This window comes from Saccoglossus kowalevskii, chromosome 1 (genome assembly GCF_978046115.1).
Source record: "Saccoglossus kowalevskii chromosome 1, keSacKowa6.1, whole genome shotgun sequence".
Classification (NCBI taxonomy): Eukaryota; Metazoa; Hemichordata; class Enteropneusta; family Harrimaniidae; genus Saccoglossus; species Saccoglossus kowalevskii.
In genome coordinates this window covers 18,744,445-18,750,220 of record NC_140641.1, presented here as the reverse complement: position 1 = coordinate 18,750,220, position 5,776 = coordinate 18,744,445, and the positions used below count along the sequence as shown (strand labels likewise).

The 5,776-nt window shown below is 37.5% G+C and overlaps 1 long non-coding RNA gene across 1 annotated transcript; it reads right to left on the bottom strand.

Annotated features, from left to right (window-relative positions):
• Window positions 1-859: 859 nt before the first annotated feature.
• On the bottom strand, window positions 860-3,222 carry LOC144360302 (uncharacterized). Its single transcript, XR_013422191.2, has 2 exons — window positions 3,174-3,222; window positions 860-994 (listed from the first exon to the last, which is right to left on the bottom strand). It is a non-coding gene; the product is annotated as an uncharacterized LOC144360302 (long non-coding RNA).
• Window positions 3,223-5,776: the final 2,554 nt, after the last annotated feature.

The following is a 5,776-nucleotide window of genomic DNA, read 5'->3' as shown; positions in this document are numbered from 1 at the left end:
GTGCAACCTACAAGCCTGCCCTCAGTGGCATAAACGTTACCTTTCTCCATGTTGAGCACTGACCCAGCAAAGTAATCTTGCAAACAGGATACCACTGGCATCCCTGCTCATTTTCTAAAAACCTGAACAACTTCAAAACCGCTCTTACCTCGGCAGCGCATAGTGATGCGGAATGAAACGTATTTTCCACCCCTAGATCGCCATCGAGATACAAACGTATTGTTTTGCCCCCCCCCCCACCACCACCACCACATAGTAATGGGCGAAGCGTCTTGGTAGAAATATAGGCATAGCACCCCGGAAACTGACCCAACTTGAAAACAAAAATTGGCACTTATCTGTAATAAATCGGTGTCCTGACCCAGAGTTAGCGGGACCAGTGCAATACAAACGTGACCTTGATAATAGGATTGTGTTCAAATAATAGAAGCTGACATTTTTGGACTAACAATATGTAATTGAAACACAAAATATAAGTATTTGAGGGATTACAAAAGAGGCTATAGTTAATATGGGCAGCTGATTTGCTGGAGCCGTTGGTAAATTTATGTAATTGATTTTGCTGTGACAATGTATACATGTATGAACAATTATGTGAATATGGTGTTGTGTGTTATAGGAAGTAGGTGATATCTTAAGTCTTTTGGTTATGTCATTTGAATCAAGAGGGGGAGGTTAAAGTACTTGATCGGGAAGAATGATTATATTTGTTCTTTGGCAGTGAATGGCTTATTTGTACTTGACTGTGACCCACTAACCACTCGATTGTAATTTGGCGAGCTGCTATTAGACATCACTCAGCATGACTAGTTGGAAGACAACCATGTAAAAATAGTGTGAATAGAATAAACGTCTGTAATGAACAAGGAAAAAATAAAGTTTTTATTTTTTATCTTAACCATCAATATACAACAAGTTTACAAAAAAATTCGAGTAAGAATAAAGTAAAAAGTTGAACCAATAGGAGATACAGGTGATGGTTGAATTATCTCGCCTGGAAGAAAATAAATAAAAACATGTGGTAAGGATTATATATTGTAATGAATGATTTGAGTAAGGTGTTGAGTAGAAGAATGTTCAATAGGAAGAACATTGTTGAAATGATTGGACTTTCCATAAATTAAATCTTGAGGCACATTGTAAATAACTAGTGAGAGGATGCTGAAAGCACTACCGTGCATTCAAGCATCCTCTCAATGAAAACACAGGTTATGCACATTTACATTATAATGAGGTAAATTAGTGTTGTAAACGGAGTGTCATGATTAAATCTGGTATGATGTGCATGGAACGACTCATGGTGCAAAAGCAGATAAGTATTTACGGAAGACCCAAATGATAGGTATCACTACCGACCAATTTGGTAGTAGTCATATTGCCGAAAATACTATATCTTGTTGTTTTCAATAAGTATATGTGCAGCAACAATAAACTGTACAAAACCAGTAGTTAACTGTTTACAAGACAGTATTATAGACCCATATCATGCAAAGTTACAGGGTGTTGTACAAATATACCCCCTTACTTTTAGGCTATTGTATGTTCATCCAACTGTCCATTCAGAATGAATAAGAAATAAAGTAGGTGCAAAGAGACTATATGGAATGTAATTGTACTTCATAGAGTTATCATTGATGATATCAATTCCATCAGACTGATAGAACCGGTAAAAGTAATGAATTTATCGCATGGCAATGGTAATGTGTCATCTGACATATAACCGGAGTGAATTGACCATGTGCAAAATTAGCATTGTTGGTTTGCATAAGACAGCCCACACACACATACGGAGTAAACTCCTTGTATCACCAATGACATGGCTTTAAATGAGTCAACATCAAACCAGAAACATAGAATGTAAATGCATGGACCTGTTTGTACAGAATCCAAGTTCATCCCTCATTATTTATGTGGATCATGTTAAAAAGATCTCAAACCATTATGAGGCCAATGAAAAACAAATTTGGTGTTTCCAATATTAGAGTAAAAAATATTGGGTAGTTAGGCAGGGATTTTATTATTTTAGATTTATTTTTTCCCCAACATGTTCAGTGTATATCAAATACAATCATTTAAATTTTTTTTTTTTTACATGATGATATTACTATCAAATTTTGTTTATTTTAGAAAAAGGTACCGTAACTCATTTCCATAAAAATAAAATTAATAACAAATGACAACACATGTCATTGTTTAAGGTTGAGGTGAGTGGCATGAACTGTTGATCGGTGGCACCATTTCAAAAATGGCAGCTGGCAACAGAAAAACCTTCACTGATGTACATGTGTATGTAGTGAGCACAAGGAATTGGCCCTATCAGTTTCTGCCTAATAAATGACAGTTATGTACATTCCTGCTGTGGCCATTTACCTACAATAGCAACATCACAAGCATGATACAAGCCCCCTGATGTACACATTGCAGCTCTTGCTGTTTCTTGCATGTGACAAAAATCCGCCTAAATCACAAGAAACTTGTAGTGAGCCAAACAATGATCATGAAAAAGTAAGAAAGAATACAGCCAGCCATGCCAATGTGGTGAATCAAATGCAATTTCTTGCATGACTTTCTGCTCAATATTATACAGTGTGTGGTAGCCTATGCCGAATAATCAATGGTGTGGTCACAAATGATCATGAAGATTAATCATGATCACATACTTCATGTACACTATAACATTACATTAATGGGCAAAGACTATAAATCATATCCATGCCCCTAGACATGGCTACATCCGAGGTCATCATTTTGCCAATGCCATTATTGCATGTCATTATTGCTGGTTGCATAGACTAGAGTATAGACAAGTATTTACACATATCGGCCTTAATTGGTTTTAGATGCTATTTTATTGAGATGCATCGCGACAACTGTGGCCGTGAAGGACCGGTAGGTTAGGTAATTGTTACTAGTCGCACCGTGCACACACATCATATGAGTTCACAGGCCATAGGCCTAGTAAATCGCTGTCATCATTTATATACGATGCAATATTTATTTTTGGTCATTAGTTTCTCTGATTCATGACATCATGTGCCAATAAATCCTGAAAATTGGCTTTGCTAAGCGATGAGTCGTTTAATACAAAACACTGGATGATCATAGCATGGTGTGCAGAGTTTTAGAGGTAAAGCAATATATTAAAATTTGTGGAAAATGGCAAAGGCTCTTACCTTAGTAAAATGTCTGTACGGCGTCCTGGGCACCAGGCTGGCAAAATAATCACGTCATCGAAAGATGCGTGTACGTGTACTGTTGACAATTTCCATGACGTTGCATTGCATGCGTAGAGTCAACGTCACGATTTCTGCGTATCAATTTTTCTCCGCTTTTTTCAACAAATAATTCACTTTTTTCTCATGGGAAAACGTCGTCAATCTTATTTTATTAGCCTGAACTTTGTCTTGACAGCGCAAATTATACCCAAATAAACGTCTTTGGATGATTTCTGGCACCCAAAATTGATTCTCGACTCAGTCCTAATTACGCGTTTAGGAATGACCTGGTGATCCAAAATTGACCTCGAATGAAAATACTGCCGCCTACGGCGGGTCCCGGGATCATTGCGTCTAGTCAATTATTATTGCCAGTACTCGTACCGCCGCTCTGTGTTGTCTGATCAAACACCGGTGTCAGAGCTCGACATTCGAACCTGTAATGGCCTGTCTGGCCACACCCAGGGCAACCGCCCTGTTTCTTCAAGTTGTTAAATGATGAAGTGTGGGCTGCTAGCTGAAGGTTCTTGGAAAGGTTACTCCCTGGGGTGAAGAATTTGTCTTTTAAAGCTACTTGGATATCTTTAACTACGGGAACGCATTTCTGCCTTCCCGATGAATGAAATTCTTCTTTTAGCGAATCTATCTTCTGTGAAACCAGTGAATTGATGGATTGCAGCAGGTGGGCGTTGTTGGACAACAGTAGCCTCTGGCGGTATTCCATAGAGTGGAAAACGATGACGCAAGAGAATAAAAATAAATGAAAGGAGTGTAAAACACAAAGTTGCTAAGTGCTAAGTGCTACGTGGCAACGCGTAGACTGACGAAACTCTGTTCAATTACACACAAGCCACCGCGATATGCGGGGAGCGCCCTCTAGGGATCGTGTATACATCCATTTCCTGCTATACTGCGTAATGAAGGAAATGACATTATTTACAACTGTCACATGTATTATGTAGCGTCAAATAGTTCTATGACTCAAACTGCCAATAATTGTGTGGCTAACACTTTTCTTATGCTTGTAATTAAATGTAAATAACAGTTTATGGTCAATAAAAGACATATATACGGTATTCTGCATTTGTACGTCAAGACTCAAATACTCTTACAAAACAAGAGTTGTTTCTAAGGTTTTTTGATAGATTGTAATTTAATGGTCTGGAAAAATGCCCTGCTAAATATACATTTTTGAAGTCTTGTATCTGCTACCATATACCTGAACATACTGTTTATAACCACTCAACACGCCTGTTATTTTTATTTGTTCATAACAACAGTATTACTAATTGAGAAAAGACACAAAATCCCGAGAAAAAAAACAAATTTGGTCAGAGCAACATAATCACATTTACGCCAAAATAGTGAATCAAAATCAGCGTTACCGTAATTAACAAACACATATAAACTACATATTGCTACAGTATGACTGAACATTGTATATGCGTTACCATCATGGCCATTCTTCTTCCCAGAGTTCCTTGCGGTTGGATCACCGAAAGTATCTCTGCCACCACACCGCCATTTTGTGGTGAAACACCACAACACTTTTATTACTCGTATCATTTGCGTAGTTGTGTTATTAGAGAGCTCTCGTGTTGATTTATTCCTACTGGAAATATATATATATATATATTTTATCGATAGCTGATAAAGATTTTTCTGTAAATGCACTGTCAGGGTGAAATACAGTAGTTAGAATTTACAAAAGAAAATAATTTCATCGCGGAATAATGATTACTAAGGTGTTACTCGGTTCATCAAACTGATCGTCATGTCGATTGCCAGACTAAGAAATATAAAGAAACGGAAGCACTTAGGGATTTGACGGCTAAATCGTCCTACTGTCACACCATTTGTGCTACGGAAAGTAAAAAATGAGTTTCTCACTTTTAAAACAGCCAGAATATACAAACAACCCGTACGCTTTCGCTGGATTAGAAAATCGAACACCTGCATGGCAATGTTTTGTTGGGTGTCTTTGAAAGTAGTACCACTGTGACGCATCGGCCAATCAACGACGAGCCTAAGATCGCGTGGTGGAAGAGATATATTCGTGGAATAGAACTCTGCCTGGGAGATTGCATCATGGCATCATGCAATTGGATTCACTAAGTCTAATTGGGAGATTTGTTCATACAAACAGAAACCACGATGTTACAAGGTTTACTAACAACGGATGTTGCCACCCAGGGAAGTAGTAAGTAATATATGCTCTCAGTGGATGTTTTTCGTATTTCCGTGCACAATTGTGTTTTATGTTTCAGTCATATATTCTGGTGGTGATAAAGCCGAACGAAAAATATATTATACTGTATTTTTATTGTATATTACAGTAGATGACAGTGCCTTTGTATGTGTGTGATGTAGATAGTTTGTACTGCTGTTTAACAAATACATGTAGAATAAAATATGTTGATAAGGAGAATAGTCGGACCTGTTATAGTTGATACACTTCCCTGGGTGGCAACATCCGTAGTTAGTATATTTTGTAACATTGTGGTTTCTTTCACTACAGTTGATATTGGTATTTCTGTAGATGAAACTGAACATATTATATG